This window comes from Ursus maritimus, unplaced genomic scaffold, assembly GCF_017311325.1.
Source record: "Ursus maritimus isolate PB19 unplaced genomic scaffold, ASM1731132v1 scaffold_7, whole genome shotgun sequence".
In the NCBI taxonomy this organism is placed as follows: domain Eukaryota; kingdom Metazoa; phylum Chordata; class Mammalia; order Carnivora; family Ursidae; genus Ursus; species Ursus maritimus.
Genome location: NW_024426885.1, coordinates 53,178,603 through 53,197,105, shown reverse-complemented (window position 1 = coordinate 53,197,105; position 18,503 = coordinate 53,178,603). Strand labels below are relative to the sequence as shown.

Genomic DNA, 18,503 nt, shown 5'->3' with positions numbered 1-18,503 from the left:
GGGGGGGGGCGGACAGGAGCCATCAGGGGAAACGTGCTAACACAAGGGACCCGAGCTGGAGCGGCAAGGGAGGGAGGAGGTTCCCACAGGAGACGGGAGAGCGCAGAGGAGGTGAGAAGGGGAGTGATGTGGGCCGGCCCTAGCAAGTTGTGCTGAACACAGGGACGCAGCCAGGAGGGAGTTGGAGGCAAGAAATGGAAAATTTGGTGAGGCAGATGGCGCAGTCCGGGAGCGGCCAGGCGCTGCGGGCGCTGGCGCTGTGGCTGTTCCCTCGCCAGGGACACCCTCTCCTCCGTGGCACCTGATTGGCTCCCCCGGGAAGCCTCCCCCGGCCACTCCTGCGGGAGCAGCTGGAGTACCGCTAGCGCAGCTCCGGGTGGCATTTGCCCCCGCACTTACCGCCGCCTGCCCTTGTCCCGCTTCTCCCCGGAGCAGCCCCCCTGCTAGACCGGCGGGTTCCAGAAGAGCCGAGCGCTGGCTCTCCGTGGGAGCCCCAGGGCCTGGCGCCCAGCAGGCCCTGCATCAATACTGCCCAGTTTCACAGAATTGCACTCGCAGTGTTAGGATAAAAGGAAGCCTGCAACGTTGTTTTTTCTCCCCTGAGCACTACTATACGCCAGGCACTGGGCTAAGTGCTTTCCAAACATTATCGCCCTTGTTCCTCTGAACAACTCGAGGGAGGTGTCACTATTATCCCTGTCTTATAGGTGAGAACCTGAGGCCCAGAGAGTCTGGTTCAGTTGCTCAAGGACACACAGAGCTAGGATTTGAACCCACACATTTAACCCCCAGCCTAGCACTGTCTGATAGAAACAGAATAGGAGCCACATAAATAATTGAAAAACTTTCTAGTAGCTATGTTAAACAAAAAAAAAGCAGGTAAAATCAATTTTAATAATACATTTTATTTAATATGATATACAAAAAAGAGCATTTCAACATGTAACCGATGTAAAAAATATTAATGAGATATTTTTACATTTTCTCCTACTAAGCATTCAAAACCTGGTGCTTGGTTTATACTTCCACTCTTGGCTAAATTTTCATCGGAAAATGATCTGTGTTTAGATTTCATAAAATTTGCAGTTGCATAAGTAGATTCACGTACCCAAGGTGTTCCACACACACTTAAATGTTTTCCAATAACTACATTATCCATTTTTTATAAGATTTTATTTTTAATCTCTACACCCATGGTGGGGCTCCAACTTACAACCCCGAGATCAAAAGTCGCATGCTCTCCCAACTGAACCAGCCAGGCGTCCCAACTGCAGTATCAATTTTAAAATTTAAATGTAACTTGATTAAAATTAAATAAGTTTTAAAATTCAGTTCCTGGGCAGCAGTTGTCCCATTTCAAGTGCTCAACAACCACATGGGGCTAGCAGCCACAGTACTGGTGAGCACAGCTCTGGGCTATACAGCCTTATCTGGTGTGAAGGTAGGATGGGTAGGGGAGGTCCAGTGGGAGCAATGCCAACTGGGGACAAGCCACAGGAGGGAAGGAGGGGGAACGCTGTCGTGGCACGCCTGGGCCCATCTAAGATGAAGAGGGATGACTGGCCATGGCTCCCACCGAGCAGCACCGACCCGGGCCTGTCATAAGGGGAGTACCTCCTACGGGTGTTCTACAGGTCTGCCTATAGGTATCCCCATCAAGGAAGTGACGGCCCTCAGATCCCTGGGTTGAGCAAATGGTGGCTCCTTTCAGAGTGTCTATCCCCCCGGTGCCACCAAAAAAGGCTGCTGGGGGTGCATGAGGTTGGATCCGAGCAGGCTTAAGCTTGACAGGTGGAATGAGCCCTATCTTCCCTCTCCCACCTGTGGGCAGCTGGCGTGAGAGTCAGGTGTGTGTGTCCCTTGTGAAACAACTCGGAAGTCTAGTATACCTGGGTTCCAATGCCACTTCAGCCAATTCCTTGCTGTGTGACCTGAGACAAGATGAACCCCTCTCTGAGCTTCAGTTTTCTCATCTGGAAAATACAAACCAAGAATGGAATGTTGTGAAACTCTAACGATGTCTACAGAGTGCCCAGCTTCTAGCAAACAATCAATAACACTAGCTATTTTTCCCAGGTAATGTCCTTTTCCTGTTAAGAACAGGAAGAACATTGGGGATCGCTGGAAGGATGTTCGAAGTGGGCTGTAAAGGGAAGAAGTTAATCCTGGGTGGATGAGGGTTCCCTCCTCAGGGCTCCTCCACTTCCCCTGCATGACACCGACCAGTTTAACCTTCGGGAGTGGGGAGGAGGATCTGCTGCTCCCACAGGCCCCAGGTGCCCAAGCATGAGGTAAGAACAACCACGAGCCACCTTCCAGAACTAGGGAGGGTGAGTCAAACTGAATCAGGAGCAGGTGAGGGCACCTGGGTTTCTGGAATTACTCAGAGTGACACAAGGCACAAGGTACATGCCTGGCAGGAGTGACAGACGAACTGGACTCCAGGAAAGCAGGTGGGGCTGGAAAGCACCCTAGACAAGGAAACTGTTGGGGCAGAAACTCCAGGCAGGCAGCGCATGGTTTGAGAAGGGTCTGGGTATTTTTGGGTGGGGCAGCTCAACTCCTCCTCCCAGTTAACACCCCACTTGAGCCAAGACTACTGATCCCAGACCCCAGCCTTTCCCACTTCAGCTCCCCAAACCTTTGCTCTATTGGGTCCTCCCAAATGTGGGAGCTGAGATGGCCCCAAGGGGACTTCTGTCCCTTGCCCTGCCAAAAGCCTTTTAGCTCTTGTCACTCTCTCCTGCCAACATTTCCCACATTTCCTCTTGTCTGTCAGCCCTGCCGAAATGGACTGTCCTAGGGTAGGCCAAGCCTCCCTTGCTGCTGCCCTATGTCTTAGACATAGCTCGGACTCTTGCATTCAGTTGAATGCTTAGTAGACACTGGTTGGGGCAACAGATTCAAAACCTGGGTGGGTTCTCATTGCATTCCTAACACTCATTAGGTGCCTGTGGGTCAGCTTCTCTGAGCCACGTTTCCATATCTGTAAAATGGGAAATACAATCCCTATGAAGAACCGGGAAGGACCAAGTCAGAAAGCAGGGAGCTTCCCCATCCCGCTGGATCTAGGAAGTTTCTGGTGGGTAATACTTCAGACACAGGCTGTGAGCAGATCAACTTACAGGTGAGGAAACTAAGGCACAACGAAGTCACGCTGAAAGGCTGCCCAGGGAGAGCGGGCGAGGTCTCCTTCCAGAACCTCTGGTTAGAGCACTCTCATTCAGTTTCCCTGGGGGTTTCCATTCAGAGGTCTTGGTGTGCCAGCCTATCCTTTCCTTGGGAGACGGCCTTTCCCCACTCAGCTCTTGTTTGGGGTGGAGCCTGGCTCCTGGTGGGAAGGAGGGTGCTGGAGACGGCAGAAATGGCTGCATCTGGTGCTGGCTGTTGGAGTCACAGAGCCAGGGGTGTGAGTGAGTGAGTGTGTGAGTGTGTGTGTGTGTGTGTGTATGCACTCCTCAATCTTAAGTATCTACTGGATCCTCACTACACCCCAAAGGGGGGCAGTCCAGTCTGGTGGTGAGATGCTGGGACTCCGGAGTCAGTCTGGAGTCATTACATGAGATAATGCCCGTAGCTCTTCCTAAGCGCCAGTCTCCTACCTGAGAAAGTGGGCTCTGGGGATGATGCCTGTTCAGCACCTAGCTCAGGGCCCTGCTCACCATAAACACTCAAGAAAGAGCAAGTGTTTTTATTTTTAATTTTATTTATTTATTTATTTTTAGTAATCTCTACACCCAACGTTGGACTCGAACGCATCACCCGGAGATCAGGAGTCACATGCTGAACCAGCCAGGTGCCCCTGTTTGTTTTTGAGACTATCAACCCTGTGAGAGCACAAGGGACACTTGTTTTGGTCCTTGCTTACCCGTGGTCCTCACCCCTAGTAGATGTGCAGGTGGCTTAATGAATGAGTGGGAAGGAGGAGGGAAGAAAGAGAAGGAAAAGAAGGAGGGAGGGAGGGAAGGAGGAAGAAGGGAAGAAGGAACAGGTTTGTTCTGGCAGCTCCCAGCTTCCATGCCCCCCACACTCTCCCTCTGTTTCCAGGACACCAGGGAGCTGACCCAACGCTCCTCTCGCTGGGGGCTATGTGGGGTCCAGGGAGAAGAACTGGTCTCAGACGGGAATATTGGGTCAAACTCCGGATCTGCGGCTCATCTTTTGACTGAACTCAGCCTCCTCAATGTTCTCCTCTCTCTCTTTTTTAGAGACAGAGGCGGGGGGAAGGGCAGAGGAGAGAAGAAAGAGAATCTTAAGCAAGCTCCATGCCCAACGCAGAGCCTGACGCGGAGCTCGATCTCAGACCCTGATATCATGACCTGAGCCGAAATCTCTTGATTTCAGACACTTCACCGACTGAGCCCCCTGGGCGCCCCTTAATGTTCTCCTCTATAAAATGATGCTGATTATACTAACAATTTGCTGAAATATAGGGAAGTCAAAAAGATGTATTGAATATATTTGTGACTGAAGAATGTTAGGGATTATCTCGGTGGAGTAATGGAGAGTATAGGTTTTGGAAGCAGACTTCATGCGTTCAAATCCCTGTTCCACTGCTTGCAGACCTTGGGCATGACCGTTCACCTCTCTGGGCCTCAGTTTCCTCATCTGTAAAACGGGGTCACTAACAGTACCCACCTCACAGAGTTGTGAGGATTAAATGGGATAATGCATGAGATGCTCTTGAATCTGTGGAAAGCGGATGCGAGGCACTCAGTCAATGGTGGCCATGATGACAAAGCCACCACGGAAGGATTCTGTGAGCTGCTTCTCACTACAGTGTGAATGAGTGGTGACACCCACCGTACTGCCGCTCTCAGGGGAATCTGAATCTTAAGGGGAATTAAAGGGGTGAAATCCCATCTAATGATGGAATGTTTTTACAGTAAAGGAGGTACATAGGGGTAGAAAAGGGCCTTCTTAGGGCCTCTCAAAATCACCGTTGCTGCCTACTGCACAAATTTCGCCGGGTCCCAGAGAGGGGCCACAGACAGGAGAAGGGAGCTCATAGTCCTAGTCCCCAGAGAATCTCCCCTCTGCTTGGAGAAATGGGAGGCAACTAGACCCCAGAACGGTGCATAACTCCAGCTAATGTGGAAGGCCTTCCATAGCATGGCAGGCAACAGCCCGGGCCCAGCTATCAGAGAGGCTCCTAGGCCCCTCCAGGAACAGCAGCCAGGGTGGGAGGTGGGGTGCGTACCCGCGGTGATAAGGAGTGCCCTGGGACCAATGAAGAAGGGCGGGCTCTCTCCCAGGGCAAGGGCCTTACCTTCCGCATCTACGTTTTCTCTCCTAGGGGCTCAGTACCAGGCTGGCCCCTGTAGTGGAAGATGTAGAGGCATTAGGGTCGTGGGTTCCGGAGTCCGACTGCCAGGGCTCCTTCCCCGCCCCAGCTCTTCTCAACCCTGTCACCTTATGACCTCACTGTGGAAAACGACAGGTGCCATCAGCCGCTAGCACCCGTTCCCCATCTTTTCTGTTCCTCCTTGGGAGACACATTCCTCCCTCCTTCCCTTTCAGCCCGTTGGGACAGGCGAGGCAGCATGGGACCCGGCCGCCAATCGTGCTGAATCTTCCCCAGCAGAGCCTCGTGTAAATGTGGTCACATGACCCCTGACCAGAGTCCGCATGTGTAATTAGAGTAAATCCTGGGACTGTGTTGCAATTACCCAGACCCTCTTTTATACAGAACTAGGACTCGGGATGACGTGAGCGTGCAGCAGCTCGTAGAAGCCCGCTCTGGGAGCCCAAGCCTGGCGCCAAGACGGTGAAGGCAGAGTGGAGGGATTCGGTCTTTGTGACATTTTGGAGTCTCCGGATCAAGTCATGGCTGGAGTTTTCAGTTTCCTGAGCGAGCAAATTCCCTTTTTAGCATAAACCAGTTTGAGTCAGGTCTTCTGTCATTTGCATCAGAAAGAGTCTGAAATTCACATGGTGAACTTTTTTTTTTAAGATATTTTATTTATTTAATTGAGAGAAAGAGAGAGTGGGAGTAGGGTGAGGGGCACGAGCAGGGTGAGGGGCAGAGGGAGAAGCAGACTCCCTGCTGAGCAGAGAGCCTGATGAGAGCTGAAGCAAGGTAGATGCTTAACCGGCTGAGCCATCTGGGCGCCCATAGTGAACTTTCTTAACTTCTCTACAAACTTCAGTTTGCTCCTCTGCAAAATGGGGATAAATAACTGTCCACAGTATTTTTCCAGAGAGGAGAAAGATTGTTCTGGGATGATTAAAGGGTCGATCAGGGCTCAACACTTAATATAGAGCCTGACATATTATTAGGTACTCAAAAACCATCAATTTTTAGGTGCTCCTTAAGTGTTCGTTACTCATTCTGATTCTGGCCCCCGGGAGTGAACTGCAAGTGCATCTGGGCAAAAGCCTCTCCCCGAGTGTGTGGTCCTTGGAAGCTCTGGTGTTTTTGTGTGTTGGGGTGTGTGTGTGTGGGGGGGACACTCTGGAGGGAGGGCTACCTGACCCATCCAGAGCACAGGTAGCACCAAGAAAGGTTCTAGTGAATGTCATGATTATTTTTCCTAATCTTCACACTCCAATCAAGCCCATTTTACAGATGAGGAATGTCTGGCTGTAAGATTGGGTCCAGTCTCATGCTGCATCCGGTGCCCATTCTGCTGGCTCAGCCCCTCCCTTGGAGCACATTAGTGCTGTCCTGTCAGGTCGCTCTTTGCCCGGTCTCAACCCCAATCTGGCTTAGTTAAATGGTTCTAGTATTGTTAAGTGGCGGCTTCCAGAGGTAATTTTAGGCGGTTTTGAGAGAGCAAAAGCAGTTACAAACACTCTTTCCCTCCTTCTCGTGAAGGCGGGCTCTATCTTCTTTAATCTGTTGTCTCCTGAAAAGGGAACTTTCCGGAGAAGGCGGAGAAGGCTCGGTTTCCCCTTTCTGATCTGTTGTAATCAAGGCGCTGTCACCAGTTAGTGGCGGTTTACCCCCAGACAAAGTCTGACGCAGTTTTGCTAAAGGAAACCACGCAAGTCTCCCAGCTTGGCACGACCCTTCCTTCCGGGCAGACCGGGCAGGCCAGGATGCCTGGGGGTGGGGGTGGGAACGCACCTCCCACTTGCCCCCAGGCAACCACCAACCCCTACAAAGCCTTCTCTCTGGGAATTGAGCTCACCCGAGGCTTTTGCCAGGTAGCCTCCTTGAGCCTTGCCTCAGTTTCCTCATCTGTAAAATGTGGTAAAGATAGTCCCCACCTATTTCAGGGTAGTTTTGAGAGCATTTGGGATAGAAAACTCCTAGGGTGTTCTGCACAGGGATCGGCACTGAGTAAAAGGCGATCGCACCCCTCCTCCCAACCAGAGAGAGGAAGGCACGTGTATGCAAGGTCACACTGCGGATGACGGCAGAGAAGGAATCGGTCCTATCTGGGTGCAAGCCCAGGTTCCTGCCACTGGCAGGAGCCCCAGCCGGCTCTTGATAGTGGGATCCTCCCCGCCTCCCTTCCCTAATACTTTTCCACCGCAGCCTCCTCCCCCCCGCCCCGCCCCGCAGCGCCTGCGCCTCCGCCTGGCGGCCCTCAGGGACCTCTCGGCTTCAGTCCCAAGGAGTCGCGCCCCCGCCCCCCGCCCGCCCCGCGCCCTCTCTGGCGACCTGAATTGCTGGGAAGAAAAACTGCTTCCTCCCTAGTCCAACAACCCAACTCTGCGTCTACCCAGCCCCTCCCGAGGAAACATCCTGCGAGAGGCTCCCCACCTCCCCCTACCCCGCCCCCGACTCTAGGACACAGCTCCATCGAAGCCACTTTCGCCATGAGAAGTGGGATCAAGTGCCGGTGGGTTTCCCCGTGGGCAGAACAGGAAACGAGACGTGTCACCCCCACTAATCCCCCAACAAGGTCCCCTGGGCCGGCCTCCGGTTGGTCCCTTCTGGTGGTGGAGGCGGAATCTTGATCTCAATGGCCAATGAAGAGGCTCGCGGGTGGGGGGGGGGGTTGGTTGCCATGGCAACAGGGCGCTCCATCTATCTTCCCCCCTGGGTGGAGCCCGCTTTTCCAAGAACCGCATTTTATGGTCCCAGTTCTACTTCAGGATAGAGTGGGGGTCGGAAGTTGGGGGGCGGCTGGGACATGAACCCTTCACAAATGCCGAGAGTGTAGATGAGTCCACCGAGCCCAAGTATAACAGGAGAAGGCTGCCCAGAGGAGGGGCCCTATGAATAGGGTTCTGTGAGAAGGGACAAAGAAACCCAATTTACTGCAATGGACTGGATACAGCCACTTGCAAGGGCATGGCACAGGGCTGGACAAATTTAGGTTGGAATAAGTGGGGTAGGTGCTTAGCAGGCAGATTAGGGCTTCCAAGCCAAGACCCCCCAGGGAAGGGTGAGGGACCAAGATGAGCAGCTACAGCTGAATTGCGGGTCTCGCACTGTCTGTCAGTCCGGGGCAGGAGGAGAGAACCTAGGGTCACCTAGGCCGTCCCCTTGCCTCCAGGCAGCTTGCTCTAGGTCTTAGGTATAGTCACATCCGGTCCTGGGCATTCATTAACTTCATACTCTTCCCAGGAAAGAGGAAGGTGACCAGGTTCATTGTTCCCATTTCACAGATGAGGAAACTGATGCCTGTCTGGTAAAGTATCTCACCCTTGGGCCCTAGGGCCTGGCATTGGCCCAAGCAGGGCTCTCCAGGCCTTTAATTCCCTGGTGTGGTAGCTTGGCCAAGGATTCCCATGCCATAGTTCTGATGCTGTCCACCCCTGCTGATGATGCAGGGATGTGGGAGCCAACCGAACCCCATGTTTAATGAGGTAGGTGAGCCAGGACGGAGAACCTCGCTCCTGCCTCTGATGGTCCTGGGTGGTGGGGGTGCAGCAAGACTCCCAACTCCGTCACTCTGGAATGGAGTCCGGTGTCGCCCCACACTCCTGTCCAGTGGGGAGACAGACCTGCAGCGACCACACGATATGATAAATGCTGCAGAGGTAACATGGATAAAGCACAGGAAAAGGGGTGCCTGAGTCTGCCCAGGGGAGCAGGGGAGCCAGGGGAGACCGCACAGAGGAGCCAGGGGAGACCGCACAGAGGAGGCAGGCTTTCAGGCGACATAAAACACATAAGCCTTTGCTAGGCAGGCAGACAAGGGGAGGGCATTCCAGGCTGAGGGAGCAGCATTTGCAAAGACCTAGGGGCCTGGCCGAGCAGGGTGTCTGAGGAAGCTGCAGTCTGGGAGTCTGGAGTGTGACTGTTCAGGCTCTAGGCTGTAGAGTGAAGGCCCAGGGCAGGACTGTGTGCCCTGCAGTGGGATGCTCTCCACCCCTTTCTGAACTGTCAGGCACCCCCATTTGCTTTTCTCTAGCTGGAAGATTAATGGAACCCTAAGGATGACTTGTGAGGATCCTACTTTGAGAAGCACTGGACGAGAAGCTAACACGCCAACAACATGGATGAATCTCATGGGCATTATGTTGACAGAAAGAAGCCAGGGACCAGAGAGTCCTTCTATATGGCCCAGGCATATCAAGTTCAAAAATGGGCAAAGCCGATCTATGGTATGAAGGATAGTGGTCATCACTGAGGGGTGTAGGAGTTCTTGAGGAGGGTCTCCGGGGGGCCGTAATAATATTATGTTTCCTGTTGGTTTCACAGATGTGTTCTCTTTGCGAAAGTTCGTCCAGCTATATGCTTAAGGTTTGTGTATTTTTCCATATGTAGTGTTGAATTAAAAATAAAAAAACAAAACTCAAGTTGACTGCTTTCCATAAACATTAGTGCAGATGTAGACACTAAAATTTTGTGATCCCATAATCGGCTGTCAGCCAAGCATCCAGATGATGTAGAGTCTGTTTATACTGACTTTTTAAAGATTATTCCAAAATGAAAACATAGGCATCTTAAAGTCTCTTAGAGACGTCTTGAGCTCCAGAGAACCGGTGTACAGACGCCAGGGTGTGAGAAACTCCAGCTCAAGAGGAGGCATGACGGGTACGGGGACGCCTGGGGGGCTCAGTCGGTTAAATGTCTGCCTTCGGCTCGGGTCATGATCCCAGGGTTCTGGGGTCGAGTCCGGGGTCGGACTCCTTGCTCGGCAGGGAGCCTGTTTCTCCCTCTGCCTTCCGCTCCCCCTGCTTGTACTCTCTCTCTGACAAATAAATAAATAAAATCTTTGGGGAAAATACAACAACAATGCTCACTGCGGGTTTGGCCTAAAGGGTAAACGAGGGACCTGGAGCCTCTTCCCAGAGCACAGAGGGGTAACGTCCTTTTCCAATAAGATGCCTGGCCCCAGGAGGCCAAGGACCCTCAGGCAGAGGGGACCATTTTCCCCACGGCCCGAGTGGCAGACACAGCTCTGTCCTAGCTGGGATGGCCATGAGAGGCGGGTTTCCCTGGTTCTGCTGTGAGCTCCTGGAGAGCAGGGCCCTCTTTCGCTCACTGTGTCCTGGTGCCCAGCAAGGGGCCTGGCACACAGGGGAGCTCTCAGGTGACCTGTTCTGCCGGCCCCGTTGCCCAATCCCACGTTGAGAGTGGAGGCAGGGGACCTGTTTGGGAAGTTTGAGCCGCCAGCAGAAGCTAACAAGCCACAGCTGGGCAATGTCGCAGGAGGGATTCAAGATGGGGTTCGGGCTGTCTAACTCCCCCTGACGGGGGAAAGCTGGATGCAAGGGGGCTCTGAGCCCCAGGGACCGCAAGACAGACATGAAATCCCAGTCCTGCCTGCCAGCCTGCCTTGCTGGAGCTGGTAACAGCCCAGCTGTGGGGGGAGACTGTTCCAGAACCCAGAGAGGGCTGCATCTGCGGGCAGGACGCTCAACAGTTGTCTCCCCCTGTCTTCTGGGACTTCACTTCTCATCCTTCCCCTGACTCAGCCTCTCTTGCCCGCTCTGTAGAACCAGCCTCCTTGGTTCTCCTTGGCCAGTCCACTCAGCTGGCATTTCTCGAGGCACCTTCACAATTTCAGCCCTGGCCTCATGCTACCTGGAGTATCATTTACTTGATATTTTTTTCAGTAAAACAATGGTAAGTTTTGTTGCTGTTGTTGTCTTAACATGCCCCTGTTCTAAGCAATAATATTTATAAAATCCTGGATTTGATGTGCTAGTTTTATTTTTTTCTATCACACATGAAATTTTAATTTAAAATACTTGCTCTCAGAGCTCCTGGGTCGCTCAGTCAGTTAAGCATCTGTTTTCAGCTCAGGTCATGGTCCCACGGTCCTGGGATTGAGCCCCATCTTGGGCTCTCTGCTCAGCACGGAGCCTGCTTCTCCCTCTGCCTCTTCCTGCCGCTCCCCCTGCTTGTGCACACGTGCTCTCTCACTCTGTCGAATAAATAAATTAAATCTTAAAAAATAAATAAAATAGGGGCACCTGGGTGGCGCAGTCGTTAAGCGTCTGCCTTTGGCTCAGGGCGTGATCCTGGCGTTCCGGGATCGAGTCCCACATCGGGCTCCTCGGCTGGGAGCCTGCTTCTTCCTCTCCCACTCCCCTGCTGTGTTCCCTCTCTCGCTGGCTGTCTCTCTGTCACATAAATAAATAAAATCTTAAAATAAAATACTTGTTCTCGTATCACCTAAAATCATCTTATGTACCACCCCACTGGAAACCATTTTCATACAGTGGTTCAGCAGGGATGGGTGGTTGTTACTTATTAATGATAATTACAGCCTCATGTTGCTGGCGACTTTATGCCTCGTCCACACGCTCATCTCATTTGACCCTCTCGATTCCTGCACTGTGGATGTCATCGGCCTCATTTGACAGATGAGGAAACTGAAGTTCAAAGAGTAGTAGTGACTTGCCTGGGGATCACTTAGGACTTTGGTCCTGATTCAAGGCTCTGGTGGCTCCTGACCTAGGATGAAGGTAGGGAAGCAATGGCCATTTCCCTGTCTCCAACCACAAGAGCCATAGGATGGAAACTCTTAGCATAGAAAGTTTGGATTAGACACGAGGAAGGACTTCCTGGCTAGAAATGTTTAGACATGAAAATGGCTGACCAAGGAAGGGTGTGGAATGCCCGGCTTCCGAAGTCCTCAAAACAAGATAAAGGCTTGCCCAGCTGGGATAATTCCAGTGCTGCCTGGAGACAGGGGAATGGACTGAATGACCTTGCCAGGACTCGTCCAGCCTCAACGATTGGGTGCGCCCTGCATCAAGGTGGCCCTCCCTGTCATTTCCCCAAAGGATCTGTTAAAAAAGGAAAGGCACGGGGAGGCCCCCATGGAAAAAAACTGGGAAAACCCACGTCTTGCCCCTGCCCCTGGGGGGGACGGGTCAGCAACAGCAAGCCTGGATGGCAGGAGCCCCCTTTTCCTTCCCAGGCTGGGGTGGCGGGTCCTCGAAGGCTGGGATTGGAAGACCTGGCTGCCCTCAGCATTGCTGGGGCTGCTCCTCCACCTGGGCCAGGGAACCTGCATATCTTTATTCTCCCTGGGAGATGCTTTTCAAAATTCCCTGATTTAGAAGTTAGACATATACTGACTTCAAGTGTTGCTTCTCCAGGAGCCAAATTATATATGTTTTTGAAAGTCAAAGTGTTTATTTCTCAAAGCAGAAAGAACATTATCTTCCCAACACGATTAAGCCCAATTGCTTAATACAGTTGCCCAATTGCAATATATGCCCAATTGCTCAAGAAAAATTAAATAATGCAGGAAAGTATAAAAATGAAAGTGAAGTCACCCAAATTTTATCATCTAGAAAAGTAATGCTGTTGACATTTGACATAAAACAACTCACGGCCTTCCAAAATTTTTGTTTTCGTGGTAAAATACATGTAACATCAAAGTTATCATTTTAACTGTTTTTAAGCGCACACAAATCATTTATTTTCATTCCGGTATAGTTAACAGAGTGTTACGTTAGTTTCAGGTGTACTACATAGTGATTTAACCATGAATCAGATGTTTATAAGGCCTCCTGAGGACAGGGCTAATAGCAAAACTCCAGACACCTCAGTGGGCCAGGGAGAAGGGGTTTTGGGGTGAGGGTCCTTCAGACATGGCTCACATGGAAACACAGAGGCAGCCGGCCACTATGTGGGGTGGTCACATTGGTCCTGTTCGAGTGTGACAGCTGGAAAGAATTCTATTTGAGTGTCCGGAGGAAAGCGGGTCTGTCTCCCGGCGCGGCCTCTTGAGGAGAAGCAAGGGCCGTGGTTTTGCTGAACTTCTGCAAGAGATCAGTCTGAGCCAAGAAGGGGAGAGGACAGCCGGCCCCGAGGGATGTGTCTGTGCTTAGCCAGCAGAAGCCTCTGTCCAAGGTGTTCTCCCCTGGCCCTGGCCTTTGGGGTGAGCAGGAGCTTTGAGTCCTGGTGGACAAGAAGGGACAGGCCACAGCAGCAAATCGGGCACTCGGTAACCAACCCCGGCCAGTGGCAGGCTGCTGGCAGAACAGGGAGCAGCAGCGCCAGCCTCCCCCGCCAGCACCAAAGTCTTCCTGCCGCCAACGCCATGGAGGGCAGAGGGCAGGCGGGCAGGCGAGCCTCCAGGTCCCCAAACAAGGATTTCAGAGGGTGCTTGGGAGACTTTCAATCAAGAGACCAGGCATTGATTTAGATACCATGTGCTGGCTTCAAAAGAGCCCTGAACTCAAGGAGCTGAAACTAAGGGGGCGGTGCCACCCCCTTGCTCCCGTGTGTTAACTGTCCCCTGGTCTCCAAATCAGGAGTGATGGCTCTCCTTGTTGATCTCCCACCACATTTTTCTTTTCTTTTAAGATTTAGTTCATTTATTTGAGAGAGAGAAAGAGCACAGAGGGAGCATGAGCAGGGGAGAGGGGCAGAAGGAGAGGGAAAAGCAGACTCCCTGCTGAGTGGAGAGCCTGATGCTGGACTTGAACCCCAGATCCTGGGATCATAACCTGAACCCAAGGCAGCCGCTTACCCGACTGAGCCATCCAGGCGCCCCTCCCACCACATTTCCTAGGTGCCCTTACTTGGCCTCTATCACACCCCCATTTGTGTATTTGCTGTCTGTGTACCCCAACTGAACCATAAGATCCTGAGGGCAGCTACTACCAAGTCTTCACAATCCCCGTGCGCCCAGGTCAGGGCCCTGCACAGAGCTCAGGCTCTGGCTACATCCACGTGGGGAGGCCGGTGGGAGGGGCCCTGGCAACCACGTCGTTGGAGTTCCGGCGGAGGCAGTTCCAAGCCTGCAACTGGCTTGGAAGGCTTCCAGGAGGAGGTGAGGAGTACACGGGGTCTTGCGGGGAGCATAGAGCTCAGCTAGTGGAGCGGGAGCAGGTGGAGGGGCATTCTGGGGCGAGGGCCTGTGGGGGAGACCTGGGGTGGGGCCCAAGCCCCAGGAAGTCACTCGTGTGGTGACTTCTAGGTTGAGGTGCCCTTGCAGGCTTGCGCCTGTGTCTGCCGGGAGGTGAGGGCGAGATTCAGGGGCTCCGATTACAGTCATGAGCCGGGATGGTCTCAGGGGTGCCGCCTCTTCCAAGAAGCCGACTTTTGAGGAATCCGCCCGGTCACAGGAATCACGATGTACTTGCGCTGGCTTCAGCTGTCGATTAAACCCCATCCGTGCGCGCCTAGCCACTCAGGAGAACGCTGTTTGCTCACACTGTGTCCCTGCTCCTGTTTTCATGTTTATGGGCATCAGGTGGTTTGCAGAGGGATCCACACCCAGACATTCGCACCCAGTGAGGTCAGCTGGAAAAACAGCAGCTGCCAGCCTGCTGCCCCTCGTGCTGGGAGCTGCCGGCTCGGGCCCCCATCAACCCTGGGCTCGCCCTCCCTCCCGCCTCCACCTGCCCCCAGCGCTCCTCTCCGGTCCCGGCTCCAGCCTCACGCCTGCCCAAACACTTGTTTCTCAACACAGACCAGAACATTCTGCTGCCAGAAGAAACACACATGGTGATGGCACCGCCGTCCCACGCCCTGCTGTCCACACACTCCCACGCACTGCTTGCCGCTGTCAAAGCCGTGCTCACACACGCATTCTCACCCCCTCCTGCCAACACAGCTGTTCCCTGCTGCCTGGAAGTGCGCTCTCCGTCTCACACGACGCACGTGTTCTCCGTGGGGTTTTCTCGTGCGGACTCACGGTGGAGGCTCACACGCGGGCACGAGGCCTGCACACCCTCTGTGCCCTGACCTGGGCCTTCAGTCTCTTCACTTGCTATTGTGTGACACTGGCCATTGACTTAGCCTCTCTGGGCGTCAGACGCCGCATCTGCAGAATGGGGATAATTACCGCATGGGGCTCTTCCCACAGGCTCGGGGTCAGGCGAGGGAGCAGGCGTCGAGCAAGTGCACCGTCAGTGGGAGCTCTGGCGGTGGTGATGACAAGTGTTGCATCCTTTCTGGAATCTGGCCACTGGTTTTCCTTTCCCACGCCCGGCTGTCGGCTTCACCTCATGTTCACGCCTACCTGGCTGTGACCTTGAATGAGGCACGCCACCTGTCCACTTCTCATGCCCTTGCTGGTGAAATGGGTGTCACGATAGCCTGGTCACGTCCACAGGCCTGCTGTGTTGGGCTCGGGGGAGAGGCTGCCATCAGTCTGGGTCCCCGCCGCAGGGCATTGTGGAAGAAAGGGGTCTGAACCGGGCGGCAGGCGAACTTGGACATTTTAAGCTGTTTTCCACCATCCTGCATCTCCTCGGTCAATCCTCAAGCCAGAGTCAGTGTTCCCAGTTGGGCCTTGTGGGGCTGTCCTCCGCCCCAGAGGCCACGCTGGCCCATCTCTGCCTCAGCTGGGGGCCTCGCCCGAGCTCCACTGACCTTCACCCCCACGGCCTCCCTCAGGCACAGCTGTTCTTCCTAGCACCACCCCTCTGCACGCTGAGCCCCCTGGCTTGCCCATCTCCCACTCCCTACTTCCCCCCAGAGCCTAAGGGACCCCCCCTGCCGCTTGCCCTGTGCTCCTTACCACCCCATCACTTTCACCAGGACCCGTTCAGTCTCGTCCCTGCTACCTGTCTTTCCTTCTTCTTGGTCAGCACAGCCACTCCAGCCTTTTCTATTCTGGAAAACAGAGGTGTATGCAGAAGGGAAGAAAACAGATGGGATCTGTGGACTGAGGAGACTCTGTGCTGAGCAAGTAGCTGCACGTTACAGAGATGTGGGTTCTGCAGTGGGTGGAGGGGCTGCGTAGATCTGGACTTCTCCCCACACTGTAGCAACGAACTTCCTGACCCTTGATGAAATAGGTGAAATTCCTAGAGGGCAGCTTCTGGCCTGGTCCCTGCTCAGAGCTTGTGGCTTCTCTCTGTCACTCCAAGGGACGTCCCTGCTCTGACCACCCCTGGGGGGCTGTGGGAGAACCGTGGTAAGTGGGGCACAGGGAGAGAGAGCAAATGGAAACCTATACACCACATGTCTAAATAGTCAACATTTATAAGTCAAGCTAATAAGCTGTCAAGTCAAGTGTATTTTCTACCTCCATAAATACACTGTCAGAATGACCTGGAAAGTCAAGTTTGAATTACAATTCTTGGACTCTTCAGAGTTCCTCCCCTGCGTGGGCACACACGGGAGAGCTGGGCCGGAGGTGCGAATTCACGCGCACGGGGGCTCCAGGGCATCTGGCCGAGTTGGCACACACAAGCTAAGTTTCAATCTCATCAATCACATTTTGCCTTTTATTTTCTCCTAGCCCACTGGAGAAAATAAAAAGTATGCACAGTGGTGAAGACCTGCGCCCAAATCCCAGGGCTGCCAAAATTGAGCATTTAATCTCTTGGAGGCTCAATTTCCCTATCTATAAAATGGGACTAATGATACCTCCATGATAAAGTTATTGTGATTATTTAAAGAGGTAATCTTTGTAAAGCCTTTGGCATGGTCCTGCAACATAATAATTGCTCAATAAATTGTGAGCTCTTATTGCTTTTATAATTTCTCCACACAGGGGCAATGACAGCATCGCAGCAGGACATGTCTGCCCGGTATCTTCTTTGCACACACGGTAAGACAGGTCACTTAGCTAAACAGAAGCAGGTATGTAACTAGGTCTTCCAACCTTCCCATAGTCTTGGGTTTTGCCCCAGCGGAAAAATAAAAAATGGCGGCACATCCACGTGAACGCACTTAATATCACCCAACTGTATGCTTTTCAGACAGTCGAAGGAGTACATTTGACGGCATGCTCACCACTTAGTTCGCTAGGGTTACCAGAACAAATGACCACAGACTGGGTGGCCTAACCCACAGATACTATTGCCTCCCAGTTCTGGAGGCAAGAAGTCTAAAATCAAGGTGTCAGTAGGGTCGGCTCCTGCGGAGGGCTGTGAGGGGCTCCGTCCCATGCGGCTCTCCTGGCTTCGGGTGGCTTGCGGGCGATCTCTGGTGCTCCTTGGCTTGTCGGAGCGTCAGTCCAATCTCTGCTTCCATCTCCACACGGTGTTCTTCCCGTGTGTGTGTCCTTTTCTCTCTGTGCCCAGATTTCCCCTTTTCATAAGGTCCCCAGATTAGATTAGGGTCCACCCTATTGACCTCACTTTAACAAATGCCATCTGCAATGACTCTATTCCCAGATAAGGTCACAGGAGGATTAGGACTTCAGAATATGAGTTTCAGGAGACACAATTCAGCTTATAACAAACACAATTTAAAAAAAAATGAGGCTACTTTGTACTCAATAGCAGATTATAGGCAGAGGGGGAAATAAATACCTTTTGTGAAGTTGCAGGGCTTTTTTCATAGTAAGTCTTCAAAATGTGTTTCTTGACTGGTGTGAAATCTGGTGCTGAGCAGCTAAAAGGGCTGGAATCTCCCAGTTTTCAAGATGAGTCCTCTCCTTGCCATGAACTAAAAGGATTTTTAATGATCAGTATTGTTTCCAACAAGTACTTAGTAAACTCTTCAAAAATAATTGGTTCTCAGGACACCTGGGTGGCTTAGTCGGTTAAGCGTGTGCCTTCAGCTCAGGTCATGATCTCAAGGTCCTGGGATCGAGTCCTGCTTCTCCCTCTGCCTGCGGCTCCCCCTGCTTGTGTGCTCTCTCTCTCTCTCTGACAGATAAATAAAAATAGTTGGTTCTCTTTGGTTGGCTCAACTCCACAATCTTGGACGCCATCTTGTTTCTACTATTTCTGTCCTCAGAGAAGAGGTGAAATTCATCCAGTGCAAGATGAATTCTGTATTGTCTTGTTTTGCATGTTTATCCACAATAAACATGTAGATAGCCTCTGGCTAGATTCAACTATTGTTAACTTTTTGACAAATTTATTTTATCTGTACCATTTTTTTGGTGAACCATTTGAAGTTGCTAGCATCATGATGGTTCACCCCCAAATGCTTCAATATGAATTTCTTAGGGATAGGATCTTCTCCTAAATGATCATATTTTTTTTAGTAATTTTATTTCATTTAAGAAATTCCAATATAATTAACATACTAACAAATAACATGCTATATTGGTTTTAGGTGTACAGTGTAGTGATTCAACAATTCTATACATTATTCAGTGTTCATCATGGTAAGTGTATTCTTAATCCCCTTCACCTATTTCACCCATCCCCCGCTCACCTCCCCTCTGGTAACCACCAGTTTTTCTTTTTTTTTTTTTTTAGATTTTTTTTTTTTTTTTTTTTTT

At 52.1% G+C, this 18,503-nt stretch overlaps 2 long non-coding RNA genes across 2 annotated transcripts in view; one reads left to right on the top strand and one right to left on the bottom strand.

Moving 5' to 3' along the window:
- The first annotated feature begins 40 nt into the window (after window positions 1–40).
- Window positions 41–4,248, top strand: LOC103667809. The gene is made up of 4 exons (XR_005833129.1): window positions 41–111; window positions 2,077–2,291; window positions 3,726–3,796; window positions 4,209–4,248. It is a non-coding gene; the product is annotated as an uncharacterized LOC103667809 (long non-coding RNA).
- A 6,971-nt stretch (window positions 4,249–11,219) lies between these two features.
- Window positions 11,220–18,503, bottom strand: part of LOC121101245 — a 22,461-nt gene continuing 15,177 nt past the window's right edge. The window contains exons 2-3 of the long non-coding RNA XR_005833215.1: window positions 17,581–17,716; window positions 11,220–11,273 (exon numbers count right to left, since the gene is read on the bottom strand). This is a non-coding gene — a long non-coding RNA (uncharacterized LOC121101245). The remainder of the gene's footprint in view (window positions 11,274–17,580; window positions 17,717–18,503) is intronic.